Source organism: Macrotis lagotis, chromosome 2 (genome assembly GCF_037893015.1).
Source record: "Macrotis lagotis isolate mMagLag1 chromosome 2, bilby.v1.9.chrom.fasta, whole genome shotgun sequence".
Taxonomy (NCBI): domain Eukaryota; kingdom Metazoa; phylum Chordata; class Mammalia; order Peramelemorphia; family Peramelidae; genus Macrotis; species Macrotis lagotis.
The window spans coordinates 289106971-289123969 of record NC_133659.1 but is presented as its reverse complement, the minus strand read 5'-3'; the positions used below and the strand labels follow the sequence as shown (position 1 = coordinate 289123969).

Here is a 16999-nt window from a genome sequence, read left to right as displayed (position 1 = left end):
ATTTTTGCAAGGCAAATGGGGTGAAGTGACTTGCCCAAGGCCACACAACTAGGTAGTTATTAAGTGACTGAGGTCAGATTTGAACTCAGGTATTCCTGACTCCAGGGCCAGTGCTCTATCCACTCTGCCACCTAGCTGCCCCAGTTTGCCAATCTTTATGTTGTTTCCATGGTATACAGTGATCCAAATTGAATGTGATGAGAGAGAAATCATATCCTTAAAGAAGAAACAAAAGAGATAGCAAGATCAGACAATAGATTTCAGTTTTTTTTCTAAATTAAATGTAATAGGAAGGCTCCTGGAATGTGACAAGATGGCACCTAAGGGGAAGAGTGCCTCTAGCAAGGGAGCGAAAGGGGGAGCAGCTTCTGGGAGTGAGGATGCAAATAAGAAGGCTCAGGGTCCCAAAGGTGGTGGAACTTCTGTAAAGGTCCAGCATATTCTGTGTGAAAAGCATGGCAGAATCATGGAGGCCATGGAGAAACTGAAGTCTGGCATGAAATTCAATGAAGTTGCTTCCCAGTATAGTGAAGATAAAGCCTGGCATGGGGGAGATTTGGGCTGGACGACAAGAGGCTCCATGGTAGGCCCGTTCCAAGAAGCAGCATTTGCCTTACCTATCAGTGGTCTGGACAAGCCTGTATATACAGATCCTCCAGTGAAAACCAAATTTGGGTACCACATTATCATGGTTGAAGGGAGAAAATAAACTGATAAATGAGTTGATGTAAAAATAAATAAATAAAATAAATTAAATGTAATAGTCTTTGTTTTTTGTTCAAACTCCACAGTTCTTTCTCTGGATACAGATGGTATTCTCCATTGCAGACAGCCTCAAATTGTCCCTGATTGTTGCACTGATGGAATGAGCAAGTCCATCAAGGTTGATCATCACCCCCATGTTGCTGCTAGTATATGTACAGTGTTTTTCTGGTTCTGCTCATCTCACTCAGCATCAGTTCATGCAAATCCCTCCAGGCTTCCCTGAATTCCCATCCCCCCTGGCTTCTAATAGAACAATAGTGTTCCATGACGTACATATACCAGTTTGCTAAGTCATTCCCCAATTGAAGGACATTTACTTGATTTCCAATTCTTTGACACAACAAACAGGGCTGCTATGAACATTTTTGTACAAGTGATGTTTTTACCCTTTTTCATCATCTCTTCAGGGTATAGACCTAGTAGTGGTATTGCTGGGTCAAAGGGGATGCACATTTTTTGTTGCCCTTGGGGCGTAGTTCCAAATTTCTCTCCAGAAAGGTTGGATGAGTTCACAGCTCCACCAACAATGTAGTAGTGTCCCAGTTTTCCTACAACCCTTCCAATAATAATCATTATCCTTTCTGATCATATTGGCCAGACTGAGAAGTGTGAGGTGGTACCTCAGAGAAACTTTCATTTGCATTTCTCTAATAAGTAAATGATTTAGAGCAATTTTTCATATGACTATGGATTGTTTTGATCTCCTCATCTGTAAATTGCCTTTGCATATCCTTTGACCATTTGTCAATTGAGGAATGACTCAGTTCTCTGTATATTTTAGAAATGAGCCCTTTGTCAGAAACATTAGTTGTGAAGATTGTTTCCCAATTTACTACATTTCTTTTGGTCTTGATTACAGTGGTTTTTGTCTGTGCAAAAGCTTTTTAATTTAATGTAATCAAAATCATCTAGTTTGTTTTTAGTGATGTTCTCCATCTCTTCCTTAGTCACAAACTGCTTCCCTTGCCATAGATCTGACAGGTAAATTAGTCCTTGATCTTCTAGTTTGCTTATAATATTGTTTTTTATGTCTAAGTCCTGTAACCATTTGGATCTTATTTTGGTATAGCGTGTGAGGTATTGGTCTAATCTAAGTTTCTTCCATACTAACTTCCAATTTTCCCAGCAGTTTTTATCAAAGAGAGCATTTTTATCCTAATAGCTGGACTCTTTGGGTTTATCAAACAGCAGATCACTATAATCGTTTCCTGCTATTGCACCTAGTCTATTCCACTGGTCCACCACTCTCTTAGCCAGTACCAGACAGTTTAAAATACTATTTTCTATTAGGAGCTTTTCCTGATCCTCCTTAATACTAGTGCTCTTGGTTAATTGTCTTCTAATTTATTCTCCTATTTATCCCAAATCTTATTTGAGCATCATTGTTTTCTACATGAGTTCCTTGATATCAGAGACTATCTTCTGCTTTTTTTTTTGTATCTTCAGTGTTTTCACAGTGCCTAGCACATAGTAGATGGTGATTAAATGCTTATTGACTGACTGAAAAGGCAAGGTGAGATGGCAAAGTCTACTGAGGGGTTTTGGTTAGTTGGTTTGTTTTAGGGTGGGGAAGACTGGAGTGTATTTATGGGTACCAGGGAAGGAACTAGTAGAAATGAAGAAATTAAAGATTAGAAAGAAAGAGCATGGGGCAGCTAGGTGGCACAGTAGATAGAGCACCAGCCCTGGAGTCAGAAGTACCTGAGTTCAAATACAGCCTCAGACACTTAATAATTACCTAGCTGTGTGGCCTTGGGCAAGCCACTTAACCCCATTTGCCTTGCAAAGAAAACCTAAAAAAAAAAAGACCATGATGATAGTGGATATAATCTATAGAATACAGAAGGCAAGGAGGTATCAGGGCTGCTTGACTTTTACCAAAGTTATCTCTTCATCTAAGATTAAAGAAGGAAATGGTGGATGATATCAGGAAGTTGTGAGATGAGGATAGTTTGTGAAGTGAGGAGAGAAGGGGAAAAATGGTGCTAGCAGAAATCTTTGATTTTCCCCTCCAAAATATAAGTCAAAGAGCTTAGCTGAAAGCTCTGGCATTGAAGTATAGTTGCTGTACCCTTTGTTCCAACAATACCACTACTGGGTCTATACCCTGAAGAGATTATGAAAAAGGGTAAAAACATCACTTGTACAAAAATGTTCATAGCAGCCCTGTTTGTGGTGGCAAAGAATTGGCAATTAAGTGAATGTCCTTCAATTGGGGAATGGCTTAAAAACTGTGGTATGTGTATGTCATGGAACACTATTGTTCTATTAGAAACCAGGAGGGATGGGAATTCAGGGAAGCCTGGAGGGATTTGCATGAACTGATGCTGAGTGAGATGAGCAGAACTAGAACATTGTACGGCAGCCTAACAGCAACATGGGGGTGATGATCAGCCTTGATGGATTCCATTCCATCAGTGCAACAATCAGGCACAATTTGGGGCTGTCTGCAATGGAGAATACTATCTGTATCCAGAGAAAGAATTGTGGAGTTCAAACAAAGATAAAAGACTATTACCTTTTATTTAGAAAAAAAAGTTATCTTATTATGTAATTTTGCTGTCTCTTATACTTTATTTTTCTTCCTTAAGGATATAATTTCTCTTTTATCACATTCAACTTAGATCAATGTATACCATGGAAACAATGTAAAGACTAGCAGAGTGCCTTCTGTTAGGGGGTGGGGAGAGGGAAGCAAGATTAGGGGGAAATTTGTAAAACTCAAAATAAATAAAATCTTTCTTTAAAAAAAAAGGGGGGCCCAGCCTCCCGGCCCAAGCAACTCAACTCCTGGCCTTGCAAGACACTCCCAGCCTCTTCTGCCAAAGGCCCCACCCCAACTCCAGGAGCCAGGGGTCTGGGCGCCAGCTGGGGAGCCCCAGGGGACAGCTGCAGGTGAGGGGGGCAGTGGCTAGCGCCCCTGCATCCCAGATCCAAGCACGCTGGAGCCCCCAGAGCCGCAGACACCCAGCCCTGACCTGCCCCCCCCGCCCACCAGAGCCCAGCTTTCCCACTCCTGTATTAGAAGAATGGAGTCCCAGGAGAGCGCCGTCTAGTACAGCAGATGGAATAACAGCCAGGATGAGGTCAGCATGAATGTGTCAGCCATGGAGAGTTTGGGCTGTGAGCACATCTGTACCAGACTATGCACTGGGAAGATGGGCATCTCTGTGAAGGTGATAAGTGGAATTATTCTTTTCTGGGTCATCTTCATCTTTGGCTATACTACCGGATACTACATCTGCAAGTGCAAGTAGCAGAGTCTGCTGGATACCTTCTCCAGGAGCCCTCCACTACTCAGAAACCTCTTACTTCTCAGCTTAGATCACCAAGGCTGGCCTCTGGGGCCACATGTACCAATAGATATAGATATGAACACATAGGGATAGATGGACACATTCTAAGTCTCAGAGAGACAACATTACTAGAGTAACAGACACATAATGAAACAGACACTGGACAGAAGAAGAGACAATTGTATATGGAGACACAGACCCACAGAAAGACAGATATACTAACACCGAAATACATACAAATCTCTCTTCTCCTTTGTCCCAGGATAAAACTCCAGACCAAACCATCCTCATTCAACCCAGAGAGAGTTACTATACTCAAATGCTAAAGCCCCAGCACTATATCTCCCATTAATTCCCTCCTTGGTTACCCCTGTGTTCTTATTCATAAAGCAGAAAACCTCTCCTTTGGATCACCCCTCCAGGGAGAGTTACTACAACATATATGGTTCAAATCCCAACTCTTCCAGATATGTATCAGAAAATTAGAAGTCATCAATGACACCAAATAGCTTTGAAGGTCCCCTCCATCTCTAAATTTTTGTTTCTGTGCCAATGATTCAATATGGAATCCTAGCAAAGCCAAAAATTTTCCCTTGGTTTCATCAGGGAAATTTATAACCTTACCCCCCCCCCCCAATCTGTTGTTGAAGCTTTAGGTTCCCTCTCTGAACCCGCAGGCTTACAGTTGTGCCACTGCCCATTCCTGTTATATTTGTGTGTCTGGTGGGGGGGGAGTTGTCTTAGCCTTTCGGCTCTAGAGCCATTGAAAGAAGTTTTCATTTTAAAGTTATTCCTTTGCTCCCTCCCCTGGATTTGCCCTTGATTGCTGCACTGTATGCCCAGGGAATTACATCCCCTGACCTTCCCTGAAGGGGAAAAAAACCCAGTGAATTTGAATTGGGGATCTGATGTTTCTGAAGGCCCCTAGTCATAGATGTCACAAAGCCTCGAAGCCAGGAGAAAACAGTCCCCATCCTGATCCATGACCTTACCCAAGAAGCAGAGGCTGAGCCATGAAAGACTGAGGTGTTTTGAGGGTTGAGCCCCCAGCCTTCTCCCTCCACCCCACTCCTTCTCGTGCCTTTCCAAAGAGGCAGAATATAATGGAAAAGAAGAAAAAGAAAGGCTAGACTGGAAGGATTCTAATAAATAGCCACTTTCCTGTGGTGTGACCTCAAGCAAAGTTGCCTCTGTTTATTCCTCTTAAAAAGTACAAGATAAGTCCTAGGGCAGATCTTAGCACATGTGGCTACAATGGTGTTAATGTATGGGCAAAGTTGGCACAATTGGAACTTGGCTGCTAGTGGGATGCCACAGTTGCTTTAACTATTGAAGGAAAAGGAGGTACCCTTGGGGCCCCACACTAGTCTATGACAAGCCCCAAGTCCTATAGCTTTGTTCTCTTCCCCCTCTATGCGAAATGGTACTTTTTTTTATTTTGTTTTGTTTTGTGTAAGGCAATGGGGTTGGGTAGCTTTCCCAAGGCCACACAGCTAGGTAATTTAAGTGTCTGAGGTCACATTTGAACTCAGGTACTCCTGACTCCAGGGCTGGTGCTCTATCCACTGCGCCACCTAGCTGCCCCCGCAATGGTCCTTTGTTAGTCCTAGGTTTACCAAATTTAATGAACATAAATGCCCAGGATTGAAAACTAATAAATAAATAAATAAATAAATAAATAAATAAATAAATAAATAAATGAATGAATGAATGAATAAATGAATAAATGAATAAATAAATAAATAGATAAATAGATAAATAAATAAATGAAAAAATAAATGAAAAAATAAATGAAAAAATAAATAAATAAATAAATAAATAAATAAGAAAGGGGGGTAGCTAGGTGACACAATGGATAGAGCACCGGCCCTGGAGTCAGGAGGACTGGAGTTCATATCTGACTTAACCCCATTGCCTTGCAACTCCCCCCCCCCAAAAAAGTCCTGAAAATCTGAGGGATGGGGAGAAGGGGGATTAACCCTAGGAGGTGGAGGTCATCACAGGACAAGACATAAAACAGCAGACCACCCCACCTAAAATTACAACAGGGGGCTTGGCTGCACTACTACACACCTAATTTAGGAACTAAAATTAGATAAATGAATAAAGATATCCCCCAAAATAAAGAGCAATATCGTAACAACTTCAAGACTCAAAGAACAAAAACAACTGATTTTCCATGAGAACTAAATGAATACCTAGAAGAAATGAAGCAAAATATTTTTAAAAATGAAATAAAAATTTCAGAAGAAATAATTAGAAAGATAATAAATGGTTTAGATGAGTAAGCTGTAAACTTAACCAAAGAAAACATATCTTGAAGACTAGAATATGAAAAATAAATACAAGATTCCACAAAAAATATTAGAACAAAATCAAGAGACTGAAAATAGAAGAAAATGTAGGGTATTTGAAGTCAAAAACAACTGACCTGGAAGGTATTTGAAGTCAGAAACAACTGACCTGGAAAACAGATTAAGAAGAAACAATTTAAAGAGTAACTAAATTCCCTGGAAATTATGATTTATAAAAGCCCAGCGTTTAATTGCAAGAATTCACAAATGGAAACTCCCTAAATCTATTAGAACCAGAAGGGAAAAGCAGGTGTAGAATACACTGATTATCTGAAAAGAACCTCAAAAGAAAAAAGAATCAGGAATGTCGTAGCCAAAATCCAGAATTCCCATATCATAGAAAAAAATGGATTTTAATTGAATAGAGAACTTCGATATAGTTCTGATGAAATGACTAAATCTATTTTTAAAAGAGAAATACAGGAGTCTAGAGAAAACTTTAGCAGTAAATATATTTGAGCAACTGAAAAGGAGGTATATGATGATAAAATTCTATCCTTTTAATAGGGAGGAAGAAACAAGTTTCCCTTCAGAATCTTAATATCTTCAAAAACTCCTGAAGGGGGTGGCTAGGTGGGTAGTGGATAGAGCACCAGCCCTGGAGTCAGGAGTACCTGAGTTCAAATGTGACCTCAGACACTTAATAATTACCTAGCTGTGTGGCCTTGGGCAAGTCACTTAGCCCCATTGCTTTGCAAAAACACCTGAGGGAATTAAATAGGAAAGAGAACCTGGGGGTGGATAGATTCTGCTTTGAAGGGTTTAAGAGGGGAAAGAGACAGGGAGGGGTGAAAAGATCATGAAAAAGGATAAAAACATCACTTGTACAGAAATACTTATAGCAGCCTTGTTTGTGGTGGCAAAGAATTGGAAATCAAGTGAATGGCCATCAATTGACGAATGACAGAATAAATTATGGCATATGTATATTATGGAACACTATTGTTCTATTAGAAATCAGGAGGGATGGGATTTCAGAGAAGTCTGGAAAGACTTGCATGAATTGATGAGATGAGCAGAACCAGAAGATTGTTCTAACAGCAACATGCGGAGGGGAGGGGTGATGATCAACCTTAATAGATTTGTTCATTCCATCAGTACAATCCATAATCAGAGACAATTTTAGGGTATCTGCAATGGAGAATACCATCTATATCCAGAGAAAGAACTGTGGAGTTAAAACAAAGACCAAAGATTACTACCCTTCAATTAAAAAAAAAAAAGTTATCTTATGTACTACATAATTTTGCTATCTCTAATATTTTATTTTTTCCTCAAGGATATGTTGTTTCTCTCAACACATTCAATTTTGATCATTGTATAGCATGGAAACAATGTAAAGGTTATTAGACTATCTTCTCTTGGGAGGTGGAAAGAGGGAAGAGAGGGTGGGGGAAAATTGTAAAATTCAAAACCTTACCAAAAAAATGATCGAAACTTCTATTGTATATAATTGGAAAACAAATAAAAATTTAAAAAATATTAATAGGGTCAGTAAAAGGAATACACTAATGTAGAACAGAGAAAGGTGATACTTTTTCTCATAATTGGGGTGCATGTGAAGAAGAGTATACAAATATGCAGGAAAGGCTAGGGTAAGTGAGCATCAAATGACCCTTTTATTTAAAATGGAGGGAGAAGGGTTGATCATATTCATACACACACAAAGTTTGGTGTAGAGCATCAAATTCAACAGGGAAACACAGAAATAGGAAAGGGTGACTCAGTTTAGAAGGGAGGATAATATTGTAGCAGGAAAAGCTCCAAACAAAAACAAACTTTCTCCTAAAGAAAATAAGGAAGAAGAATTTTAACAGAGGGAAGGGCTAAAGAAGAATCTTTAGGGGCAGCTAGGTGGCACAGTGGATAGAGCACCGGCCCTGGAGTCAGGAGGACCTGAGTTCAAATATGATCTCAGACACTTAATAATTACCTAACTGTGTGGCCTTGGGCAAGCCACTTAACCCCATTTGCCCTGCAAAAGCCTAAAAAAAAAAGAATCTTTAGAATCTAAAGGAGTACCTAGTTTGCTTCTTAGATAATTGAAGAATGGCTAAACTAATTGTATTATACAAATATAATGGAATGTTATTGTCCTCTATATTATGATGAAATAGACAATTTCTTTTTTTTAGTTTTTTTTTTTTTTTTTTTTTTGCAAGGCAATGGGTTAAGTGGCTTGCCCAAGGCCACACAGCTAGGTAATTTTAAGTGTCTGAGACCGGATTTGAACTCAGGTACGCCTGACTCCAGGGTCGGTGCTCTATCCAGTGTGCCACCTAGCCGCCCCGAAATAGACAATTTCAAAGAATTCTAGGTAGAATGAACTGAGGCACAGTGAATTGAGCAGAAGCAGGAGAACAATTTATACAAAGTAATATTGAAAAGGGAAACAACTTTACTATAATAGTCATGTAATAAAAGTAAATATAACCCTCCCCCTAAATAAAGATAAACCTCAAGAAAAATAAGTGGGAAAAAAAGCATGCTTCAATCTGTATTCAAACACCATCAGTTCTGTCTCTGGGATGGATAGCTTTCTTTATCCTAAGTCCTTCAGAATTCTCTTGAGTCATAGCTTAGCTGAGAAAAGGTAGGTCATTCACAGCTGATTGTCCTGCAACATTATTGTTACTTTGTGTACAGAACATTTTCCATTGCATGAGAAACAACTTTAAGAGACTTAAGAAATTGGGGCAGCTAGGTGGTGCAATGGATTGGTCAATGGAGTCAGGCGTACCTGAGTTCAAATCCTGCCTCAGACACTTAATAATTACCTAGCTGTGTGGCCTTGGGCAAGTCACCTAACCCCATTTGCCTCGCCAAGTTCTAAAAAAAAAGACTTAAGAACTAAATTTTTATATGGTTACTATAGGAATTCGTTTTTTTGTTTGTTTTAAATAATTTTCTTCCAATTACATGTAAAAGCAAGTTTTAACATTTCCTTCCCTTCCCTCTCACCTCCCTGAAATGGTAAGCAATCTGTTATGTTATATATGTGCAGTCATGTAAAACATATTTCCATCTTTGTCATTTTGTAGAAGAAAACTTGAACTAAAAAAAAGGAAAGGAAAGGAAAGAAAGTAAAAAAAAATAGTATGATTTGGTCTGTATTCCAATGCCATCAGATAGCATTTTTCCTCATGAGTCCTTTTGGATTGTCTTGGATCATCATATTGCTGAAAATAGCTAATAATAGTTGTTAATCATACAATGTTGTTGTTATTGTGTGTAAAGTTCTCCTGGTTCTATTGACTTCATTCTGCATCACTCATTTGCAGTAGGTTCAATCAATATGGATTTGGTACTTTTTCCAGATCATTTTAGGGGCACTAAGAGCAGAGAAAGTGCTTGGTTTTCCAGAATTAGGTTTTGGTGAGGAGTAAGTGGTAATAGGACCACAAATTCTTGAATGAAGGTGAGAGAAGATTTGAACTGGTTCTCTTAAGGGATTGAGTTTGGAAAAGGAAAAGAATACAGTCAAACTAGGGGTGACATAACCTGTAAAAATTCTGTGGCATGCAGAGATTGCAGGTTAAAGTTGGGACAAATCCTAGGATTAGGAGTCAGGAGACATGCAATGATATAGGAAATTGTGACCTGAAAAGGGCCATGCCATTTCTTGATCATGAAAGTGAAACACTTGTAGATGATGTCAATCTCAAAGGTATAATAATCTGTGTGTTTGTGTGTGTGTGTGTGTGTCTGTGTGTGTCTGTGTGGCAAAAAGGGAATGAAGGAGTCATCATGGGAACTGAGCAAATTGAAGACTTGGAAGGTTGGGGTATATGAGAGAACATTAATATTTATGCCTGTGTTTCCTAGTAGGAGGGAACCAGGTGGCAAAGTATGCAACTGTTCTCACTATGCTGAATATGAAGCTTGCCTTGGCACAGGCTATGGGGAATACTTAGAGATGAAGATCTATATACTCTGGATTCTGGACCTAAAACTCCTGGGAGATCTTCTTGTGGTCATTCCATCAGAACGAAGAATTCTTTGACAGTTGAATATTTTTTGCAACATGTAGCCAAGTCTGAAAAGATCTGCTCCCTTCATTGTTCAAACTTTGAAGTTTCTTAAGACTCTGGGTGGCAGGGATGGAAGCCCAGTCAATTTTATGGTAGAAGAACTCAGATAAAAGGGCCATAGTCCTCCATTATTATCAATAATAAATACAATTATTATTAGGGCTAAGAAAACCCCTCCAATATTTCTAGGTGAAAGAGAGGTGAAATCTAAGTTGTGTGCCAAGGATATTAGAAATGAAAAAATCAGGCTAGATTAGAGGTCAGGGCTTCTCAGGAACATTAAAATCTATGGGTTTAAGGTTTAGGGGACTGAATGAGATGATTTCATGCTAAAAAGAATTCTATATGAGATCAGAAAATGATTTTATAAGAGTGACATTGTAAGAATTTATAATGTCAGTGACATTAGTGTTTGATATAGTCTGACTTCCTCTTAGTCTGACATTGGCCTCTTAGGCAGCAGCATGTTCTAATACACAAGTATCTACCTTATTGAGACTAGTCTTAGACAACTTGTATTTGAGAAATGATATAAAAGATAACATTGTCAACATTTATAATGAGAAATTGAAAAGTCTGGTCATGAAACAACAATTGAAGCTACAGAGGCAGCCTCAGTGCTACATTGGGATCCCAAGACGTTCAAAGTACATTGGGTGATTCTTTTTCTGTAGATTTTTAGAAAGCTATATACAATAATCCTATAGGATAAAACATGAAGAAGTTTAGATCTACCTCAGTAGAAGGAATACTAATGCCTATGTAATTATTAATTTTTTTCCAAAGTTAAACAAAATAAAACTTGAGCTATTCTCCATACTCCATTCAGGAGTTTGCAGGTGGCATTTAAGTACTTGGATTTTTAGACTAATTTGTCCCATTTGTTTAATATTTATTCATTCAACAAATGTTAGTGGAATCTATGCAGAGCACTATTTTAAGTACTGAGGATATTGTACATGACATAGATCTGACTTTCAGGGGATTTGCTGGAAGAAAAGACACGTATACAAACAATTATGATAAGAGTAAGATGAAATGTCAAAGACAATTCAATGCAAATTATTGTGAAATGTGGAATGAATGTAGGCTCTGTGTGGATTTAGTGGGAATTACATATGATACTTGAAGCATTTCAGTAATTCAAACACTACTATGTTTATGTACCATTTTCTTTAGGACTATCAGAAAGAAAGGTGTCATTTTATTTTTTAAACCATTGAGTTGGGGCAGCTAGGTGGCGTAGTGGATAAAGCACCGTTCCTGGAGTCAGGAGTACCTGGGTTCAAATTTGATCTCAGACACTTAATAATTACCTAGCTGTGTGACCTTGGGCAAGCCACTTAACCCTGTTTGCCTTGCAAAAACCTAAAAAAAAACCCCAAAATAAATATATATATATATATATATATATAATTTGCCACCTAGGAGAAACATGTTTAATCTACTAACCCAATAACCTCCTCAAAGTCTCTTGAAAACATTTATGCCACTGGCATGCCAAACTGAATGGTTTAACAGGTTTGGAGAGAACCTTACTGATCAAATTCAAAATTGTTTCAATTTATTAGCCCCATCTACCATCAGCCATACCGCCATTAAAAAGTCTCAGACAAACAGTATCCTATAGTCATTTGGTATTTATTGCATGTAGGAAAAAAATGGAAAAGAAATAGATCAGGTGTCGCAGTGGATAAAGCACCAGCCTTGGAGTCAGGAGTACCTCGGTTCAAATCGGACCTCAGACACTTAATAATTACCTAGCCATGTGGCCTTGGGCAAGCCACTTAACACCATTGCATTGAAAAAAAAATAGATCAGACCCTCCTTCGTGGAATGCCCACCAAGAGATATGTGTGAGGATGTGTATCCTGGACCATAATCCTGAATTGGACTCATAAATCAAGCAGAAACATAGAGTTGACAGGAGAAAGGCTCATTTTCCCACACTCTTTAGTACTGCTCCATGATAGTTGACAATCTCTAGCAATCTGGAAATCGCCTTAGTATCAGTGATCCATGTTTCTTGGATGGCAGCTTGAACTCTGTTCCAGGTATCAATTTTCCTGGATACTGCTTCCAGTCACTATAGGAAGAAACTTCAACACATAGCAATGCAATAGATACCCACATTAATCTATAAGCTCTTGACACCCAGTCTTTGTGGTCAGTATGTTGGATGAGGAGCCCCAGGCCAGCTGTAGCATTTCATCTCACTTTTGGACTCTGATTCTCTTGATAGTAAGGATATTTTCTGTTCTTTCTAACAGAAGTTTTTCCTGTTCTCTCTTTGGAGAGCAAGTAGCAATGCTAGTCTGTTTTCTTAGGGAGTTTCTTGCTTACTAAGAGATTTCATGTCCCTCTAAAATTCATTGAAGGAGAAAGGGCATGACGAATTCCCTCATTCTTTTTAAACCAATTTACCCTCACCTGGACCTTGGAGGAAATAACAAGCTGAAAATAAGAATAGGCAGCATGGACACTGGTTATAGAAAAAATGTTAGAATTCATCTTCATTATGGAGGAAGAGAAAGTGTCAAGGAAGGCTTGACATGACCTCCATGTCAGGGAAGAAGTGACATCTGAAATGGGATCCAAAGGACATGAGAAGGGGCGGCTAGGTGGCATAGTGGATGAAGCACCAGCCTTGGAGTCAGGAGTACCTGGGTTCAAATCCAGGCTCAGACACTTAATAATTACCTAGCTGTGTGGCATTAGGCAAGCCACTTAACCCCATTGCCTTGCAAAAAAAAAAAAAAAAACAACTAAAGGACATGAGGAACTTCTTTTTTTTATTAAAGATTTTATTTATTTTGAGTTTTACAATTTTCCCCCAATCTTATTTCCCTTCCCCCACCCCCACAGAAAGCAAGTTGTCAGTCTTTACTTTGTTTCCATGGTATACATTGATCCAAATTGAATGTGATGAGAGAGAAATCATATCCTTAAGGAAGAAACAAAAAGTATAAGAGATAGCAAGATCAGACAATAAGATATCTGTTTGTTTTTTCCTAAAGGGAATAGTCCTTGAACTTTGTTCGATCTCCACAGTTCTTTATCTGGATATAGATGGCATTCTCCATTGCAGACAACCCCGAATTGTCCCTGATTGTTGCACTGATGGAATGAGCAAGTCCATCAAGGTTGATCATCACTCCCATGTTGCTGTTAGGGTGTACAGTGTTTTTCTGGTTCTGCTCATCTCGCTCAGCATCAGTTCGTGCAAATCCCTCCAGGCTTCCCTGAATTCCCATTCCTCATGGTTTCTTATAGAACAACAGTGTTCCATGACATACATATATCACAGTTTGTTAAGCCATTCCCCAAATGAAGGACATTCACTTAATTTCCAATTCTTTGCCACCACAAACAGAGCTGCTATGAATATTTTTGTACAAGTGATGTCTTTACCCTTTTACATAATCTCTTCAGGGTATAGACCCAGTGTGGTATTGCTGGATCAAAGGGTATGCACATTTTTGTTGCCCTTTGGGTGTAGTTCCAAATTTCTCTCCAGAAAGGTTGGATGAGTTCAGGGACTTCTAAACATGGGAAATGTGGTACGTATAGGGGTGAGGGAGGAGAAGGAGTCAAACATTAGTTAGATCATTAGTTAGATCAACAACAGTAAAAGATAGTGTAGAATATTATTGCTCATTTGGAATTATGCCCAAAGGGCAACAAATATATGCATACCCTTTGATCCAGCAATGCCACTATTGGGTCTATACCCTGAAGAGATTATGAAAAAGGGTAAAGACATCACTTGTACAAAAATATTCATAGCAGCTCTCTTTGTGGTGGCAAAGAATTGGAAATTAAGTGAATGTCCTTCACTTGGGGAATGGCTTAACAAACTGTGATATATGTATGTCATGGAACACTGTTGTTCTTTTAGAAACCCGGAGGGAGGGGTGGCTAGGTGGCAAAGTGGATAAAGCACGGCCCTGGAGTCAGGAGTACCTGGGTTCAAATCTGGTCTCAGACACTTAATAATTACCTAGCTGTGTGGTCTTGGGCAAGCCACTTAACCCTATTTGCCTTACAAAAACCTTAAAAAAATAAATAAATAGAAACCAGGAGGGATGGGAATTCAGGGAAGCCTGGAAGGATTTGCACGAACTGATGCTGAGCGAGATGAGCAGAACCAGAAAAACACTGTACACCCTAACAGCAACATGGGAGTGATGATCAACCTTGATGGACTTGCTCATTCCTTCAGTGCCAATAATCAGGGACAATTTCAGACTATCTGCAATGGAGAATACCATCTGTATCCAGAGAAAGAATTGTGGAGTTTGAACAAAGACCAAAGACTTTTACCTTCAATTTAGGAAAAAAAAATATTATCTTATTATGTAATTTTGCTATCTCTTACACTTTATTTTTCTTCCTTAAGGATATGATTTCTCTCTCATTACATTCAACTGAGATCAATGTATACCATGGAAATAATGTAAAGACTAACAGACTGCCTTCTGTGGGGGATGGGGGAAGGGAAGCAAGAATGGGGGAAAAATTGTAAAACTCAAAATAAAATCTTTCTAAAGAAACAAAAAACAAACAAACAAGAATATTATTGCTCTGTAAGAAATGAAAAAAGAAAAGGATTATGATAAATGAGAAGATAAAATTGCTAAGTGGTATAGTGAGTGTATAGTCCTGGGTTTGGAGTCAGGAATACCTGAGTTTAAATCCAACCTTAGACTGGTTTTGTCACTCTGAGCAAATTAGTTGTGGATTTGCCTTAGTTTTCTTAACTGTAAAACAGGGTTATTAAAAGCACATATCTTATAGGATTGCTGGTGAGGATCAAATGAGATATTTGTAAGGAGTTTGCACACAATGCCTAGTCCATAATAGGCTCTATACAAATGCTTATTCCTTTCCCTTTGTATAAACTAATATTTTAATGACAACTTTGAAAGATTTATAATTGACCTATTGTTGGATTATCTAGTTATGACTGAAGCATGAACCTCAGCAGAAGTTCAAAACAAGGTATTTCCAGACACAACAAACTCCTTTTTTTCTCATTCTTTTTGTATGGAAATGTTTATTTTTTTTATGACTGTGACATTCATAATTCAAAAAACACAGTAATATATGAGAGGACTGAGATCCAGAGAGTATTAAGATAAGACTTGTCCAATATCACTCACATAGTAAGTAGCAGAGCTGTTCATTCATATTTCTTGCTCTTTCCATTATATTATACTAGCTTTGTTGAGTTTGAAATGCCTCACTCTATGTAGAAATTGCCATCAGGCATCAGAAATATGGAACTGGAGCTTTTGGTAAAAGTTGGTAATTGGGTATATAGATTTTGGAGTCACCTTCATAGAGGTGATAATTATAATCATATGAGAGGATGAGATCACCAAGGGCAAGTGATAAAAGAAGTCCGAGAATAAAACCTTAAGGTACCTTTAAGGGATATAAAGATGATATTTTTTGGAATAAACTGAACCAGTAAAACAGAAAAAGAAGAGATAAAAAAAATCATCATACAAGTTTATTATCACCAAAACTAATGGAGGGGAGGGTTTTTCAAAGTATAGGGTATTCTACAATGTCAGACACCAAAGAGAGTTCAAAGAGGATAAGAACAGTAAAGAAGACATTTGATCTAATAATAAAGAGACCATTAATCTCAAAAATAGCTGCCTTTCCAAGATAGTATGAGAATGGAACCATTTATCAAAAAAGGGACCAAGTGGTTAAGAAGGAGTGACTCAGGGTAAAGGAAAAGGTTTTTGATTTATTTGTTGGGTTGTTGTGGGGTTTTTTGGTGGGGAGGGAAGAATCCAAGCATTTGTCTAGGAAAAGGGAAAGGAGCTTTTGGAGAGGAAGAGACTAATAAAGTTAAAGGAGATAGGAAGGGATGGGATCTATGGTATGGTTAGAAGGATTGTTCTTACAAAAATGGGACACTTAGTTCATAGAATCCAGAGAGCAAGGAAGAACTTTAAGATTAAGAAAAGTGAAGAAAAAAAGGTGAAGCAATTGTCTTTAATCTTTTATTCATGGAGAGTCTTGAGAAGAGACCTCAAGGATTTCAAAAAGCCTACTGTATGTAGGTCAAATTTTTTAAAGTACAGTTCCCCAAATTATGAGGGTTCCTTGAAAATGTAGATATGAATAATATTGTCTTTCTCCTTAAAAATTAAATGCATTATATTTATGCCAAAATGCTAATAGAAATTTAGAGCTGAATTTTAGAGCTGAAACTTGCAAGATCATCTAGCCCAACATTTATACATTTATATATACATACATATATATGTGTATATACACACACATTATATTTTCCAGACTAGTTATTGTGTAGCCTCTTAATACCTCCTCTGACCACCATTTTAATTTTGGAGTTATTGGCATAACTCTTTTTATAGAAATAGATTTTTAATTGTTTCCCACATTTATCACCATCACTATTAGCACCTTCTCTACAACTACTACTAACTACATCCTAATTTCATTTCCTGTCTCCAGGACCAGCATTTGTAGGTTTTGTAGGTCTTCCTTGTGGGTTTCCATCAACATATTTCAA

General features: G+C 38.2%; 1 pseudogene; it reads left to right on the top strand.

Moving 5' to 3' along the window:
• The first annotated feature begins 313 nt into the window (after positions 1-313).
• LOC141511733 (peptidyl-prolyl cis-trans isomerase NIMA-interacting 4 pseudogene) lies at positions 314-721 on the top strand (annotated as a pseudogene).
• Positions 722-16999: the final 16278 nt, after the last annotated feature.